Raw genomic sequence first — 18,838 nt, 5'->3', positions numbered from 1 at the left:
TGTAATAGAGTTAATTCTGTCTTCAGTGAAAGCGCATTGATCCATGGTTTTTGGCCAGGAAAAGCAAATGAATTCATGGCAGAATGCACTCTTTATTACATTATACAGGTGTCATATCTAATTGATATAAACAGTCCATCCACCAGGAGAGAACACCTAACAAGCATTCTTTTATGTTAGAAGTAATAAAACACAGATCCTGACCATTATCCAATTCTTTTTACCTCTTTAAAAGAGGCTATTTTGAGAAGTCTTTACACAGATGTTTTGGTTTATGAAGTTATGCACAAATTTTCACTTGCTTTCTTGTTTCCCCCTCAGAAAAGAAACACAGATGTCTGAATAGTCTTATTTGGTTGAACAGAATTTAAGCTCCTTAAACACTATCTTCATAATTTTCAATCATTGTTTGTACTGCAGCTTTTTATCATAACCATAAATGAAGCACTGTTACCTTTTTATTCCTCCTATGACCCCTGCACAGCACACATATGCACATCTACATACACACAATAAATATAGACCTCTGCATGTTTTATTTTCCAAAACTTTGGAGACGTTTTGATATCTGCCAATGGACACAGTTCTACCAGAATTCAAATATGATGTTATGGATGTGAAATAGGGAATATAAAGTAAGCAAAATGACTAATAACTAGAATATCTTTCTCATGTAAAAATGGTGTAACATAGATCTCATAAAACAGGATTGGGATAAAAATGGAATATTTTCATAAAATAGAAACATCCGCTTGACTATGTTTGGTTGAGTATGACACACGGGAGTATATGATGCGCCAAGGTTTTGAAGAGGCAAATTTTTTAAAAAGTAGGTAGGTAGATAAAGGGTTAGAGAGGGAGAGAGAGAAATAGAGAGATAGAGAAATACAGTAGGTAGGTGGAGGAGAGAGAGTTTTTTGTAGGTAGATAGGTAGGTAGGTAGGTAGGTAGGTAGGTAGGTATGTGGATAGAGAGAGCAAAATACAGTAGATAGGTAGGGAGAGAGAGAGAGAAATACAGAAGGGAGGGAGGGAGGGAGAGAGTAGGTAGGTAGGTAGATGTTTCCAGGTGTATTTATCCATGTGCTGGAGAAGGAAATCACTGACAATCTGCAGCACCTAAGACTTTGTTTCTGCTGGCACAACACTTGATCAATGTACTGCTCATCAATCAGTTAAAGAGCTTTCCAAAAGGAAAAAAAAAGTTTTTGCACTCTGCAAACTGCCCAGATATGAGCCATTTTTCATAAAGATGGGCCCATTTTTTTTTAAAAAAGCATGAATAACCTTGGGGGGTGGGCTTGGAGAGTGCTCCTGGGGGGTGGGGGTGGGGGTGGGGCCAAAATGAGCAAAAAATAACCTGTCTTTTGCAAAAACGGCCACATATTTTTTTGTCAAAAAAATGTGCATGCATAGCCTAATGGAGGCTTATGGACTGGGGGTCGCAAAATAATGGGCCGTTTTTTGCTCATTTCTGCCCTCCCCAGCCCCCAGGAGCTCTCTGAAAGCCTCCATAAGGGAATGCACAGCCATTTTGGTGAAGAGGGCAGGGCTTCGGGAGGCAAAAATTGTGTATTCAATGTATAAGACGCACCCAGATTTTCAGCCTCTTTTTTGAGGAAAAAAGGTGCGTCTTATACTCCGAAAAATACGGTAAGGGGTTGAGTTCATGTATTAAACGCAAGCACAGTTAAATCCTGTAATCCAGTATGTAAAGCCATTATATATGTATTGCATTTGTGCTGATAAATAAATAAAGAGAGACACTAGATCTATTTCAAGCTATTTAGCTCTCATCAGTTAGTCATACCCTTACTGGGATTTGAACCTGTGCTGTATTACATATTAGGCAGTTGTGTTAGCCACTAAGTTAGCCACTATATATACATACACATATACATACATCTACACATACACACACACATATATTTATGTATACATACATATACATATATACATATATACACACAGACACATAGACAGACATAGACAGACACAGACACACAGACACACAGACACACACACAGACACACACAGACAGACACACACACACACACACACAAACACAAACATATATATATAAAGTCACAACCCACATATATATAAATATAACACACACACACATATATAAATATATAAATATATAAATATATATATATATATATATATATATATATATATATATATATATATATATATATATATATATATATATATATATATATATATATATATATATATATATATATATTTATATATATAAAGTCACAACCCCTGGTATGCCCCAATTATGGGAGGAAGCTAACTGCTTCCATTCTCTGTCCATCGGCTCATCACAAGAGACCATCCAGACAGAAAGCCCAATATTTTACTGTTACATTTGTGTAGTATTTGTGCTGATGAATAAATAAAGGGAGACTAGTATAGATCTATTTCAAGCTATTTAGCTCTCATCAGCTAGCCATACCCTTACTGGGATTCGAATACATACATACATACATACATACATACATACATACACACACACACACACACACACACACACACACACACACACACCACAATGGATCATACCCACCATATACATGATTACATGCTTCTTCCAATATCAAAGCAATAAGTATTCTCTAGCTATATCTAGGGATGTGGTAGCTCAGTGGCTAAGACACTGAGCTTGTCAATCAGAAAGACCACCAGGTAAGCGGTTCGAATGTGAGTGAGCTCCCATTACTTGTCCCAGCTTCTGCCAACCTAGCAATTAGAAAGCATGTAAAAATGCAAGTAGAAAAATAGGATCCACCTTTGGTGGGAAGATAACAGTGCTCCATGCACCTTTGATGTTTAGTCCTGCTGGTCACATGACCAGGGAGACATCATTGGACAGTGCTGGCTCTTCGGTTTTGAAATGGAGATGACCACTGCCCCCTAGAGTCGGGAACAACTACCACATATGTGTGAGGGGAACCTTTTACCTTTAGCTGTATCTTATGCTTAACCAGCCAACTATATTAGGTTACTGCAATTCATCCTATTATTCTGCCAACATTTCCTCATTCTATTGACGACTTCTCCTTCAGTTGACCTGGCCGGTAGAAGTTCAAATCCAGTTATGAATGCTAATGCTTGGAGAGATTGGTGCCCTTTATACAATATGCATCTCCAAGGCAAGATCATTTAGTCCATGGGATAATTTGTCTCCATTCCTCAACCTTCTCCAAGCCTTCCTTTCCTTCCACGTATTGCTAAATGATGCTTCTTCCTTGGCTGCCCTGCTGCTTTAACAATGGCAGATTTTGAAGTGTGACATGAAATAGGTTATTTCATCTAAGGTGGTTCAAGCTGAAGCAGGGAGTGACAAGAGAATAGCACACGCAGTCACTGCTAATGGCAAACGCAACATTTTGATAGACTAAAGGTCGAGCAATGAATTTCAATTATGGTATGTCAGGATGCCAAAATGTAGGTACCTGATAACAATTCCACAGCTTCCAGCTCCTTAGATTTTCTTTCTTTACAATTTCAATAATGCTCTTAGCCCTTAGCACATTTTTCTTTCTTTTCCTCCCTTTTAATAAAAAACAAGAAGCCAATAGATATTATCTCTCCTATAAGAAAACCCATTTTTGGCTTTCTTTCAGCCAGAAGGGTATAATAATTAAATGAAACCTGCTTTCAGAAGGCTGCAGACACCCAGTGGATTCATTCTTGTCTCCATTTTTTGCCGTTCAACCACATTTCTGGGCTGCAAGGATACATAACATCTTCAAAGGCCTGTATAGGACAGATTGGAGACACTCTCCAGTACCAAATTTGATTTGTACTTAATACAGGCTGCAGTGAATATACACCAGTCCTGCATTCAATCATTTCCTCCTCTTATTAAATATTAACATTTGCTAATAACTTGAAGAAACAAGGAATGTTTAGCCTAGAGTAGTGATGGCTAACCTTTTTGTCATCGTATCCCCAAAGCATGCATGCACACCCATAATGCAATGTGTGGGCAACCCAATCTGCATGCCCTGACCCACCTGTGCATGAGCACACAACCCCCCCCCCCGTGCATGCACATGTGACCCTCCATGCTTACTGCCCCCCCAAGTGTGTGTGCAACCCCTGTATGCGTCCCCCTCGCATGCACGGCAGAGACTTGAAAATCAGGTGGCTGGTGGGAAGTGTGCACACATGCATGGTAGAGCTAAGCTGGGGTGATGGCTTGCATGCCCAGAGAGAGGGCTCTGCATGCCAACTGTGGCACATGTGCCATAGGTTCACCATCACGGGCCTAGAGAAAAGAACATAGCTCAGCTATGTCAGTGTCAGTCAATAGCAATAGTTAGACTTATATACCGCTTCATAGGGCTTTCAGCTCTCTCTAAGCGGTTTACAGAGTCAGCATATATTGCCCCCAACAACAATCTGGGTCCTCATTTTACCCACCTCGGAAGGATGGAAGGCTGAGTCACCCTTGAGCCTAGTGGGATTTGAACAGCCGAACTGCTGAACTGCAGTCAGCTGAAGTAGCCTGCAGTGCTGCATTTAACCACTGCGCCACCTCGGCTCCTAGCTAGAATGTGTTCATTCACAAGCTCTTGCCTGCTTTTGTCCAAATGACAAAAGCAGCAATGTTTTGTTATGCCACAAGCTGTACTCCTGAATGAGATATCACAATGCATAGATAAAAGATGTGGGCTTGCCTCAAAATGGTACAACACTGCTGCTATCCAACTAACCTATTTAACTCCCTTCTCCTTCCCTGCTGCTTTGGCTGATCTGGAAGAGTCTCACACGAATAAGATCAAAGTTAGTTTCCCATTCCTGAGATTAAATCAGTGGTTCAAGTTACAGAAACGCAAATGCTATTTGAATGTTAAGAAAATGCTAAGAAAAAGAAATTCTATGGACATGAGATACACTTTTCACTAGATACCTTCAAACCATGTACTAGAAATGATTTCACTCAGATTCCTGCAATGATCAGAGGTTGTGAATCAATAAGCCTATTTCAATTCTTAGAAAACATTTGACAGTCTTTCTGGACAAAATCCATGTCCTTCGTTGTTAGCCTACTTCTCTGAGACTGCGGAGTATTCACCTCAATTCGAATAACTCCTGCCCACAAAGTCTGCTTTGTGTCTAAAGATGAATCCTTTTAAGACTAACTGTTCCTCACCTCCTCATCTCAGATTTCACGCAAGGTCAGCATAACTCTCTGGTTGCTTATGGGGGAAAAAAAGTTTAAAAACTTGCAAACTCTGATATTTGCGAATATTGAGCAAGAATGTAAATGAGTGCTTTTCAAAAACTTCTGTGGTTTACATAACACAATGGATGATATGCCTTACAAGATAAAGTTTTGTGCAAATGAGTTCACCATCTGGAGGTTCATGAATACTGAAAAGAGTTGGCTTTGATAGCAAACTGAATGCTTTTGAATTCCGAAGACAGGGTGTTGAGATCTACAAGTCTTGAGTGATACTCCTAGTAGTTATTTCTTCCCATCACTGTGCTGGGTTTCTTTGATTTTTTGTAGGATTTCAAATATTAAGCAATGAATCCACAGGTTTTTTGCCCTCCGATTACACTCACTGCTATCCAGTTTTCTCACACCACTTTTCCTTTTCTTATTTACTCATTCATTCTAAGTTACTTCCATATTTCTTATCAGTATTAGAATATTCTTTATTGTCCAAATGTGACTGGGCACACAAGAAATTTGTCTCTGATGCATAAGCTCTCAATATACATACAAAAAAACAAAACAACAACCCCAAAGTAAGATGATCAATATAATAAACCAATAGGAGAAGGTTGCAGGAAAGGTGAAAAGGATAATAGTCCTACATTGGTAAATATCCTTAGACATAAGACAGTGCTATTGGAATTAGATGTTCAGCAGAGTGATGGCGTGAGGGGAAAAACTCTGTCTAATTGTTTTGGCATGCAATATGTTAGTGGTCTATAGATATTTTTTAATCTATTAGTATGAATAATTAGCATTGGTATGATGATGGGAAGAAACATATATGGTATTTGGAATTGTCAGCTTCTGCCTTGCTGTTGCTTCAGCTGCCATGAAACGGGGAGGGATGACCCTCCGCCTGCTCCGTTACTAATTGATGGGGAACGTCATTTCGAAGTTCGTGAAATTCTTGATTCCTGCAAGCACCGAAATCGCATCCAATACCTGGTGGCTTGGAAGCATTTTCCTCCCTCCCACACAGAATGGGTTGATAAATCTCATGTTCGTGCTCCCCGCCTGCTTCAGAAGTTTTATGCTGCTTATCCCGACAAGCCTTAACTTTATTTCCCCCCCTTCTTTTTATGTTTTGTTGTTTGTCTGTTTCGTTTGTTTTTTTTCCAGGCCTAACAGCCTTTTTCCGGGGGACGGCCGGATGTCAGCTTCTGCCTTGCTGTTGCTTCAGCTGCCATGAAACGGGGAGGGAGGGCTGGTATTTGGGAGGGGTTAATTGATGTGCTGGAGGAATGTTCTAGGATGTTCGAGATGCTCGGATGGCGCATGCGTGAGAGCTTCCCGCTTAGACTAACGGCCTCGACATTCCATCTTCGTGATGCCTGTTTGAAGTTATCTCACACCTGACACTTGAAGGACTTATGATTGGCCTGAAGCTATGATCCTAAGGGGTGGGGAATGGGCTATTCTATATATCAATCGCTTTCGCGCCTAATTAAGTAGACTTTGCTTCACAACTGCTCGCTTACCATTTATAATTAGTAAAAGTACTTTTGATTTCCAATCCATGGAGTCTCTTAGTCTTTCTTTCCTAATTATGTAATGGAGTGAAGCTGACAGGAATTCCATGAAAGAACTGAAATCGCCACTATGATTTTGACTGCATTCTTTATAAAGATACCCATGAAATGCTGCAGAGTACCTCCAAATGGCTACACACACACACACACACACACACACACACACACACACACACAGAGAGAGAGAGAGAGAGAGAGAGAGAGAGAGAGAGAGAGTTCTCCTTCACCCAACCAAAATTCCCTCCTGTGTGAATAATACACTGCATTATTTTCCTAATCTTGTTCACTTAATTTTCTTCTTTCTAGCCTAGCTTGAAATTTTTATTATTACATGCTCAAATATTACCACAAACTACCATTTGCATAATAATGAATTCAAAAAGCATGCTCTTTCTGGAAAAAAAGAGAGAGAACTATTTATTGCGATAATGCTTTAAATTAGATCCCATGATCTCTCCCAGATTATTGTATAACTTTCTGGTGGAATGTGTTAAATGCTTTATTTAATGCATTGTGAGCTTTATGTGGTAAAGCAATTTGTACTATTAAACAATGAAAACAAAATGAAATAAAAAAGCTGCCAGCTTATTCAATGGCATAAACTCTTGCTGCTTTATAATCTAAAAATACGAGAGCACTAAGTAATCATTTCATGCTGTTTCTGTGGCCACGTAAGCGGCAAGACCGAACAATTTAAATGCTTCAGATGAGGACCAAAAATAAAAATTAAAGCTTAGGTTTCTTTCATCTGTCTTTGATGGTCCCACAGCAACTGAACTCCACACAATAAATAACTATAATTTGCATCTTTTATAATCAGACTGCTATTCAAGTGTGCAATCAGCTGCAAGCCAATGGGAGCTGCAATGAGTTCTCCAGAGGTATTCCCTTTGTCACAAGATGTGGTATATTTTCAGCTCTCTCAGTACTTCACATTCTTTCTCCAAGTTTCTCATTTGCAAATAGATCAAAACGCCCCCCCCCCCACTTTTTCTAAAACTTCTCAAGGGTTTCTCTTTAGGAACATGCAAAGGGACACTTAGCCATTTCCATAATGAGCTATTTCTCTTAATGTACCTTATTGGACAGATTACTCTGAGTGGATGTAGATAATATGGTGTCAGGTAGATTAGAAAATGGATTGTATATTATAGCTGTAGGACAAAGTTCTCCAGGTTATCATCTACCTGTTTAGGGCAGGGGTCAGCAACCTGTGGCTCTGGAGCTCCCTGTTGCCGGTTGTCGCCACAATTGATAGGGCATTAAGTTAGGACAGGTAGAGGAAAAAGGATGCTACGCAGGAGGGGATTCTATGGTGGGGTGGAACTGGACTTCCGGTCAGCTCCATAATTGATCGGGGGGCTTCCGTTTAACATCTTTATAGCTCTTTGAATGTTTAAGGTTGCCAACTCCTGGTTTTGGGGAAGATTATCTTACTCAGTTATCCATCATTATGGGGTCCTTGGTGTTTTCTGAGCTTGGTTGCATTTTTGCAGCTGTTTCATTACCCAACCAGCTAACATAATCAGTGCTAGAATAGAATGGGGTTTGGTTTCTGCTTGTGGCCTGCCCTGTCAGTGTTAATACATCACTACTCCGATCAAAGCTGAAGACTGATGTTTAGAGGTCTAGATCAGGGGTAGTCAACCTTTTTATACCTACCACACACTTTTGTATCTCTGTTAGTAGTAAATTTTTTAACTGCCCACCGATTCCACAGTAATGGTGATTTATAAAGTAGGGAAGTAACTTTACTTTATGAAATTTATAAAGCAGAGTTACAGCAAACCCCTACCGCCCACCATGAAAGCTGGAACGCCCACTAGTGGGCGGTAGGGACCAGGTTGACTACCATTGGTCTAGATAATAAACTCAAACCATTGTGTGAATCAGATTTTAAATACAATCAAGCTGCCTTCTTTTGTGAACTTAGAAAAATGAAGTATATGTTCTAGGCTATTGAAACTCTTGTTTTATTGATCTTTAACTTTTCTGCTTTCTGCATGACTACCATCAATTATATTAGATCTGGTCCAAAGAATTGTATTTCTTCTCTAGTTTAGCAGCTAGTAAATATAACTATTTACGATGACCTTTCCTTGGTTCACTCTGTCTTCTTCCATCCAAAACACACACACACACACAAACACACACAAATGAATATTTCAGTGATAATAAAACAACCAAAAGTAGTTTTCCAAGTTGTTCTGAGGAAAACAAAAGATAATGAAATAAAGGTTTGCAGTCAAACTATTCTTCAAAGCACCTGAGGGTAGAACAAGAAGTAATGGGTGAAAACTAATCAAGGAGAAAAGCAGCTTAGAACTGAAGAGAAATTTCCCGACAGTGAGAACAATTAATCAGTGGAACAACTTACAACCAGACGTTGTGAGTGCTCCAACACTGGAAGTTTTTAAGAAGATGTTGGATAGCCATTTGTCTGAAACGGTATACGGTTTCCTACCTAATCAGGGGGTTGGACTAGAAGACCTGCAAGGTCCCCTCCAACTCAGTTATTCTATTCTATTCTAAATTAAATCCTAGCAAGGCAGAATTGATGTCCTTCAATCAGCCTCTATTAACATTGTTGCCATAATAATTCTGGATGGTAATGGGGTGTGACTTTGGATTTTCAGTTTCTGCTCAAGCAGCACATGGAAGCCATATGCACCATCTAAATCTCTACCTGACCACAATAAAGCATGTTTCAAATATCATCTAATTGGACTACTTCCTTGCATTCAATGTGCTGGTAAAAATAAACTGGCGTTGGCACAGGGGAAAAAAGGCTGCTAGCAGGGCTACCTTGCTTGTGCAAAATTGTACCTATCCTAAAATCTTGCATTGGTTGCCAGTAGACTTCTAGGCAGCAACTTAAAAATCATGATGTGAGTTGGGAGGAAATGAACTCTGAGAGCAACAGAGAGCAATAACTACTCATAGATGGTGGACATTCACACAATAGCTCTTAAGGGCACATCATAAATACTTGTAAAGGTGAACTAGTTAATATATACTGTAATCTTCAGTTCAAGAATATGTTTTATTTTCACCAGCTATGTTCTTGGGAAATATTGGAGAGTGTATATTTGAATGTTTAGAAATGTTTGGATCATAAAAAGGCATGAAGTATTATTTTAATTTATTATAATGAAGTCCTACCTAATCTGATTTTAGACTCTGCAGAACGTACAAAAGCTGCCAAATGCAAATGAACATGAACATATAGGAAATTAAATCATTTGTGGACTGATTCATTTAACACCAAAAAGTAGAAAATCCTCAAGGATATAAATCAAAGCAATTACGAGGAATTCATAGTTAATGGGGAAATTTAGGAAGATTGCCCATCTAAGTCATAGAACAGTCATTAGCAAAACCAGAATTTGAGGTGTATTTTCCTATTTGGGTTGAAGAATGGCCATGTAGAATAAATTCATCCCTTTGCTGATAAGTGCTGCCTTTCCACTGAGAATTGACCTCTAACACTAAGAGATGAAAAACTAATTTAATTTTATTAGTCCTGCTTTTAATCAGAGCCTGTCAATCATGCAGGTCTACATTGGCTGAAAATAAATGGAGATTCACACATAAAGACAATTGCTTTTAAAAAATGAAAAGTATTTTGCATTAGAGTCCAAAATTAACTGGGAAAAACATTGGGGTTTTAGAATTTAATTCAAAATGATAATTGAATCTCAGAACGAACTATTGTTGAACGGAAGACTGTTGGCAATACAGCTAGGCTATTCTGGTTGTTTTCAGCATCCAACATCAGTAAAATATTAGGTTTTGTTGCTGACAATAATGCTAATTATATTCTGCATTTCCCAGGAAGAATAGATGTTGGAGAGATAAGACCTGACTCAGTTTATCTTTGATTTCTGAGAACTGTATGCTTCAAATGCTAATTAGTACTAAACTAAATGACAACATATCACTGTATCTCCTGTCTTTGGCTTTTGTTCTCTTTGAAAACAATGTGAAAGGATCCAATTTAAAATGAGGGTCATGGTGGTGTGTGTGTGTGTGTGTGTGTGTATGTGTTTACTTACACTGTCCCGGGGAGACCTCTGAAAAGAGAGGGTATGAAATGCAGCATTATCACTATGTTTCAAGCCGAACAGGAAACATAACAGTAGATTTTTTTTAAGTGACCTAAGAAACCCTTTCATGAATTTTCATTATCACAAAACTGTCATGTGTTGTCTCTAAGGGAAAACTTAAACAGAATCTGCTGGGAAGGTTTATGTAGATTTGATTTGAGACAAGGGTGAATTTTCTTTTGCAAACATTGATTGAGTGCTGGAGAATTCCTTGATCCCGGACATGCCAATGAAACTACAGTTATACAAGTGTATCCATGAAGGCATGATAAGTTCACTGTAGGTTGAGTTGCATTACAAACAAGGCAGATCCTGCAAAATTAATTGTTGGCCAGAAGGCTTAAACTAGTGATCAAAGGGTTCTTGGTAGGAGAAAAAAGAATGAACCAAACCTGTGCATTGTCCTCTTCCTATTCTTCCAGGATATAAAGAGAATGATTTATTTTGAGATTAAGAAACTACAAGTGTGCTATCAAAATTTTAACATTCATCTCATGAAATTCAGTGAACATAATAGTAATGATAGGGTTTCAACCAAAGGAACCTCTCTTGTTGCTGTCATCAGGGAGAAACTCATCTTGGTAATATTTCCAAAGATTGTGCTATTTTGAGCAATTTTAATCAGTGAAACCCATCAAAGAAAATAAGGCTGGGACAAGGTTCAGAAGATTTGGATTGGTTCATCAAATTTTGTCAAGGTCTATTTGAAGCAAGTCCTTCAGAGGGAAATCCTCAATGCAGACTTTTAAATAGGCAAGATTTTGGATTAAACACAAAACAGGTTGCAATTTCCCTGGTTTTAAATCTTACCCAAAAGAGCCTCAAATATGCAGTCCTAAGCTATCGTGCATGAAAGTTTAAAAATCCTATGCTATCAGTTATCCAATTAGAATATTTTCAAACAGTCAGTATAACTTAATATGAATATTTATTAAGGACTGAGTTAACTACAGAGCAAAGAAATTTAATTCAGTTCCTTCAGATTGCTATTGACTTCTAAAGGTTTAGAGTCCCAATTCTGTGATACCTTGGAGAGAGGTTAAGTAAAAGTACTTCCAAGAAACAATAACTATGATTACATGCACATGCTATTTCACTGATGACCTTTTCATTCCAATTTTATTTGAAATGAAGTTATAATGAAGCCTGGCTTATTACAGAGCAGGAGTTAGTAATGACTGCTTAATGTGTCAGCCAGCTATTTATTTATTAATCAAATTTATATAGCTGCTTATCTCACCAAAGGCAACTCTGGGTAATAAATAGCCAATAGCAACAGCAATAGCACTGAGACCTAAAAATTGTCCCATAGTGTTTTACAGCACACTCTGAGAAGTTTACAATGTCAGCATGTTGCCCCCAACAGTCTGGGTCCTTATTATACCAACCACAGAAGGATGGAAGGGTGAGTCAACCTTGAACTGGGTCACAAGGGATCAATATAATATAATAAATATCTTTTTAAAAAAACCATCTCAGTAATAAGTAACATAAAAACAAAAATATTAACCCTGGATTAACAAGCCATTCTCAATAAGGCAATTCTGATTCCCTGTGAGCTCCAGACTTTGAGGCCCTTGCAAAAAAAAAAAAAAAAAATCAAAATAAATGGGATCAATTTAATTTCAGGAGGATGTTCCATAAGATGGGTCCCATGCAGAGGTGGGTTCCTACCAGTTTGCACCTATTCGGTAGAACCGGTTCATCAAATCTACCAAACTGGTTACAAAAGGTTCTACCAGTGGACCTGGAAAGCAAGCCACACCTACAGAAGAGGTTCCAAAATTTTTTGAAACCCACCACTGGTCCCATGGCAGAGAAAGTACATCATTTGGGATTCACCAGATCAGTGGTGGGTTGCAGGCAGTACGCCCTGGTATAGATGTACCAGAGCCTGCCTGGAGCCGTTTTGGTATGGTGATCCAGAGGGCCCCCCGCCCACCCGAGATCCTTACCTGTCTTTTAAGGTTTCCGTGCTTCCGCATACAACATGTTCCTCGCCTGTGCGATGCTCCACTGAGCAGCTGGAGCATCGCGGAGGCTCGTGGAAGCAGTAAGATGCATGTGTGCGCTGCGCGCGTCCATGTGGATGCCGCCAGGCCTGTTCCAACCATACCAGCTGGAACGGGATCGGTAACCCACCACTGCACCAGATATACTATAGATCTTTAGCATGTTGGCTAGGAGTTAAAGTTAAGTTTTCCCATAACTTTTGAAATTAAGAAATAATGTATTTTACCCTTTATGGACTTTTCACTGACTCCAGGATTGAAAAGTTATGGATTTGCTTACAAATAAGGGATGGGACAACAGATGAAGAAATATATATTTGAAACCATTCATAGGGTGAACGGTTACTAGATTTGTCTATATTTATTTTAATTAAAGTTGGAAGTCACATCTTTATATATTTCTTTTCTTTTTCTTTATTATATTTTTGTTTCCTCTTTCTTTTCCTTTTCTTTGTACTTTCTTTTTTTCTTTTTGTATCATGATGACCAAAACTGGATTTAATACTCCAAGTGTGACTTTATACTGCTGCGGTGAGATCAGACTTAGAATACTGAATCCAAGTTTGGTTACCACAATACAAAAAAGATACGGAGACTCCAGAGAAAATGCTGAGAAAAGCAACACTGGTGATTAGTGGGCTGGAGGTTAAAATGACGAACGGTTGTGGGAACTGGGAATATTTAGTCTAACAAAGAGAAGGATTAGGGATGGCATGCTAGTAGTTTCCCAATATTTGAGGAGCTGTCACAGAGAAGAGAGGTTCGACCTATTATCAGAGGGCAAGACAAGAAGTAATGGATAGAAGCTTAACAAAGAGAAATCCAACCTAGAATTAAGGAGAAATTTTCTGTCAGTGAGAAAAATTAAACTACCTCCAGCAGTTGTCCAATACTAAAGGCTTTTAAGAAGAGATGGGCCAACTATTGTCTAGTATGGTATAGAGCAGGATTATCAAACTCAAGGCCTGGGTGCAAGATCCGGCCCATGGGGTGCTTAGATCTGGCCATTGGGGCTGCCATGGAAACAGCAAAGTACTGGTCTTCAGTACCTCTGCCAGTGAAAACGGAGTTCAGAAGGGTCACTCTTGACCCTCCCAAGTGCTGTTTCAGCTGTGACACCTCCTGTAGCCCCCTGCCAGCAAAATATGTAGCTCAGGAGAGTTGTGCATGGCCCTCTTGAGCTCCATTTTCAGCTGCGACAGCCTTCTCACCCCTCTGCTGGTAAAAACAGAGCTCAGGAGGGCCATCAATTTTGCTGGCAGAGCAACCACAGGTGCTCCCAACATGGGTGACATTGAGCTGGCCATGCCCACCCTGGCCACGCCCACCCAGCCCCGAGGACAAACACAATCCTGATGTGGCCCTCAATTTGACACCCCTGGTATAAGGTCTCCTGTTTTAGCAAGGGGTTGCACTAGCAGACCTCCAAGATTCCTGCTGTCTATATTCTTTAAGTTTATATTAATTTTTACTATTGTAATCAAAATCCTTAATGAAAAAGATAGTACTGATGATATTACCTAGTTAGGGTAATGAAACTTCTGCAAGAAATAAGCAAGCTCAGAGAAAACCAAGGAACCCTCTAAAATCTATTGTGCATGAATAGAAGTAACTCTTAAGCCAAAGGCATCATTGCAGAGAAAAAAATATAAGTCTATAAATTTTCTTATTGATCAGATTTGTATACCACACCAAATCTGGGGACCTATTGATTTAAATTGCCTTAATAATAAATGTTTTTATGTTGTTTAAAAGAAGGAAAACCTAGTCTGAACATTTTACATTTTCAGAAATATTTCCATTTCGAGATTTCTAGAAACTCACAACATTCACTTAAAATCCAAACAACGCCAGAAATTTCCAAAACATTTCACTCAATTATTTTAAACTCTACCTCTCACAACTGTTTAAAAAGTGAGCTAAAAATACATGCAATTTACATTAAGAAAGACATATTCATACAGAGCCAAGCTGCCAAGCTCAAATATAACAGTTATAAAGCAAACCACACATTTTTCTGGTTAATGCAAATTCAATAATTCAATATCTTTCATTCTTTCGTTCAACTGATCCTAAGAATAGGCCTTTTCATTAAGGATTATCAGTCGTCTTTGCATAGACATTATTGGAGATTAATGGGCTTAATATAAAAAAAGCCACATATAAGGATCAAACCAAAAATTGGGTTATTAACTCAGAACAACTGTTTTCTGTTATATAAAATTGCAAAGTTTCTATATTTGCTTAATCCAAAACAGATGATTGTGTTTAACAGATAGCTGTTTCTTACAGCAGAAGAGAACTATTTAAAATTTAAAGGAGCAAACTCTTTAAAAATGTGAACTTTGCTCTTGGCAAGTTGAGCCAACAATTTACACAGCTGTTCCTGCATCTCTGCTAGCTAAGATCATGCCCTCTTTTAAAAACTGGAGCAGCACTGGCCTTTAATTCTTCTCTGATTCCGTTACTCTCAGATCTCAAAAGAAGAGTATATGCTTATGAGAAATTCAATCCTCTTACACAAGGGGCAGTTCAGTCAGAAGATGTTTCAAGTTTCTATTTTTTGATTTGAAGCAAGATATTTTTTAAAAAAAAAGCAGATGCTGAGAGAAGTAAGCAAGAGAATGAGCCTCATCATCCTCTGAAACAACATATGAGCCAAGCCTGCCAACTCAGATATAGGAACAGCTTTATGGCATGGAAAAACATTCTTTTTTTTAAAAGTACTTTTATTATACATTTTCCATTATAGTATATCACATTTCCAGTTTTGCAATGATGGCGTAGTCCTTTTAAAATATACATAGTATTATACATCCCGATTATAACCATTATTTTCATAGTCATACAGTATAGTCTCTTTTACCTACATAATGTTGTACATCATAGTTATAACCATTATTTTCATAGTTGTACCATAACGCTCCATATATTTATCACTCTATATGTTTTAATCTATAGTCACATAGTCTAATAGTAATATTACTTGCAGTATATATTCTTATATTTATCCATATAACTGTATTTATTTCTATTTTGTTAATCTTCTTTTGTTATTAAATTACTAATCTCTGCATCTGTTATCAGTGGCGGGTTCCTACTGGTTCGCACTAGTTCGGCCGAACCTGTAGTAGCTGGCGGCCTGGGTTGCTGGAACTGGCAGTGATCCAGGCCTGCCATGCCCCCAAACCGGTTCTCTCAGCAAGGCCATAGATGCCAAAGAGCAATTTTAGTTGTACTGCGCACACGTGTCACACCCCTGACCGAACCAGCAGTAGTCTCTGCTGGAATCCACTCCTGCCTATTAGCTAACCATTTATACAATACGTCCCATGTTAAGTAATACTGTGTTTCCTCTTTATCCTTAAGTTCCATCGTTAACCTGTTCAATTTGGCACATTCTAATATTTTCTTTATTACCTTTCGGCCTAGAGGTATAATTTTGCTTTTCCAATTTTGTGCATATGTGATTCTATTTGCTGATATTACATGTAACATTAACTATATGATCTTTTGTTGTATTTACCAGTAGTATAACAAATAACAAAATTTCAGATCTATGTATTCTTGAGGGTACACAAGAACAAAATTGAATTAAAAGATAGAGGAAGGAAACCATCGAGCAAGGAAGAACATTAAAGGAGGATATGGCTGAAGGATCTGACCTCCCTTATACTACCTGGAAGATCCTGAATAGGTCGAGAGTTGGAGCACCTAAGTGTAAAAGCAATAGGCTCAAGTGGACACTCTTAGTAGATAACAATATGCTATGTAAATGTGGAAGGACACAGATCGCAGCCCAACTGCTGGTATGTCAGCTTCCACCAGAAACGTGTATTCATAATGACTTATTTTCGGCTAATGACAAAGTCAAGAAAGTGGTTTCATTCTGGCAGTTTACAGTTTGATCTAGACACAGGAAAAAAAAAGATTTTTTTTTTTAAAAAAAGGACATTTAACAGTATGTTTGGGTATCTGCTTCTTTAATGAATCAAACTTGTAAAGATGCAAAATTCTGAAACCATCCACTGCTTGAAATTACAGAGCACGCCTCTGAATTCATGAGATAATTTTTCATGATGCAGTGAAAAGACTATCTCCCCAACACAACATTCTAACTAGCCCTTCTGCATCCTGTATTGTTCTAAGGAAGGGATCACAGTCATTATTAAACGTGGGATGAGGAGGGTGGAATTCATGTCCCTATATTGTTTCCCGTTCTTAGTTTCCTAGCAAAGACACTAAGGTAAAGGTTCAGGTTCCCCTTGCACATATGTGCTAGTCATTCCCAACTCTAGGGGAAGGTGCTCATCTCCTTTTCAAAGTCGAAGAGCCAGCACTGTCCAAAGTTGTCTCTGTGGTCATGTGGCTGGCACGAGTAAACGCTGAAGGTGCATGGAACACTGTTACCTTCCCACCAAAGGTGGTTCCTATTTTTCTACTTGCATTTTTACATGCTTTTAAATGCAAAGGTTGGCAGAAGCTGGGACAAGTAATGGGAGCTCAGTCCGTTACGCAGTGCTAGGGATTCAAACTGTCAAACTGCTGACCTTTCTGATCGACAAGCTCAGCATCTTAGACACTGAGCCACTGTGTCCCTATAGCAAAGGAGACTAACATTACTTTATATTACTTTAGGAACAGCAGATAGAAGGAAGAACCACAAAGACAATAAGTTCTTTTGGAATCTACATTTTAGGAAATTATACTCTCACGCCAAAAAGTCCCATTATAATTCTACTTCATAAAAGTGAGGTATGTAAATGGCATTAGTCCAACAGTCATATAGCAAGCAGATATAATTTCTTTTTTTAAAAAGAAATGCTACCATTTCACTATTGTTTCTCAACATCTGTAGTGGGAGGTATGACTCTTCCCCAAGGATAAGCCTATACTTATCAGAAATGGTTGGTAATTATGGTGCTCTTCCTGATTTTAGGTCAAAACAATTGTTTGAAATAGAACAGTGAAACACTTTATATAAAATAGCTCTCCACCTTCACCCCTCATGACAAAATGCCTCTCAATCTTTCCTTATTTTATTGCAGGGTTTGTTTACATGTCCTAAAGAATGGTGGTGTGAAATGCCTTCATCTTACAGTGAAAAGACTTGACAAATTATATAATTGAATGTCAATTGTTCCATTACCCACCCCAAATAGTTTGCCTTCCCAAAATGTCTTGTGGGTTGGTGGGAAAAAGTAGGAATGTTATTTCACATATAAACTAAAAGTAGTTAGTCATGGATGGATGAACAGACAGAAAAAATATTTTTGTTTTACTTCTTTTTTTAAAGTAAGTGCCCATGAAGGATAAATGCTAATTACTTCTGTTCTGGGAATCAATATGTTTAAAGGGGAAAATTCTTTGCTATTGTCACCTGCGATTAACTGAAGCTGAGAAATTGCTGAATACCAATAACACTTAAGACTTATATACCGCTTCACAGTGCTTTACAGCCCACTCTAAGTGGTTTATAGAATCAGTCTATGGCCCCCAATGATCTGGGTCGCCATTTCACCGACCTCGGAAGGATGGAAGGCTGAGTCAACCTTGAGCCAGTCAGAATCAAACTCCTAACAGTGGACAGAGCCAGCCTACAACATTGTTTTCTAACCACCATACATCATGGATGGATGGATGGATGGATGGATGGATGGATGGATGGATGGATAGGGGAGAGAAGGGAAGAGAGAAAGGAAGGAAGGGCAATAGCAATAGCCCTTAAACTTATATACTGCTTCACAGTGCTTTTACAGCCCTCTCTAAACGGTTTACAGAGTCAGCCACTTGCCCCCAACAATCTGGGTCCTCATTTTACCGACCTCCGAAGGATGGGAGGCTGAGTCAACCTTGAACCGATGAGACCCGAACTCTGTCAGCCATCTTTCACTTTGGATCTTCAGGGCTGCCACACTTGGTGGAAACGTGAAGGGGGTTGGATGGA

The sequence above is a fragment of the Thamnophis elegans genome, chromosome 14 (genome assembly GCF_009769535.1).
Source record: "Thamnophis elegans isolate rThaEle1 chromosome 14, rThaEle1.pri, whole genome shotgun sequence".
Taxonomy (NCBI): Eukaryota; Metazoa; Chordata; class Lepidosauria; order Squamata; family Colubridae; genus Thamnophis; species Thamnophis elegans.
Note: the sequence above shows the minus strand (reverse complement) of the source record.